This window comes from Bison bison, unplaced genomic scaffold (genome assembly GCF_000754665.1).
Source record: "Bison bison bison isolate TAMUID 2011002044 unplaced genomic scaffold, Bison_UMD1.0 scf7180017864242, whole genome shotgun sequence".
Classification (NCBI taxonomy): Eukaryota; Metazoa; Chordata; class Mammalia; order Artiodactyla; family Bovidae; genus Bison; species Bison bison.
The window spans coordinates 3,372,806-3,373,133 of record NW_011494814.1 but is presented as its reverse complement, the minus strand read 5'-3'; positions in this window follow the sequence as shown (position 1 = coordinate 3,373,133).

Sequence of the window (328 nt, the reverse complement as noted above, 5' to 3'; positions counted from 1 at the left end):
CTGGTGTATTGAGTGCACCACTTTCACAGCATCATCTCTCAGGATTTTAAATAGCTCAACTGGAATTCTATCACCTCCACTAGCTTTGTTCGTAGTGATGCTTTCTAAGGCCCACTTGACTTTGCATTCCAGGATGTATGGCTCTAGGTGAGTGATCACACCATCATCATTATCTGGGTCGTGAAGATCTTTTTTGTACAGTTCTTCTCTGTATTCTTGCCACCTCTTCTTAATATCTTCTGCTTCTGTTAGGTCCCTACCATTTCTGTCCTTTATCGAGCCCATCTTTGCATGAAATGTTCCCTTGGTATCTCTAGTTTTCCTGAAG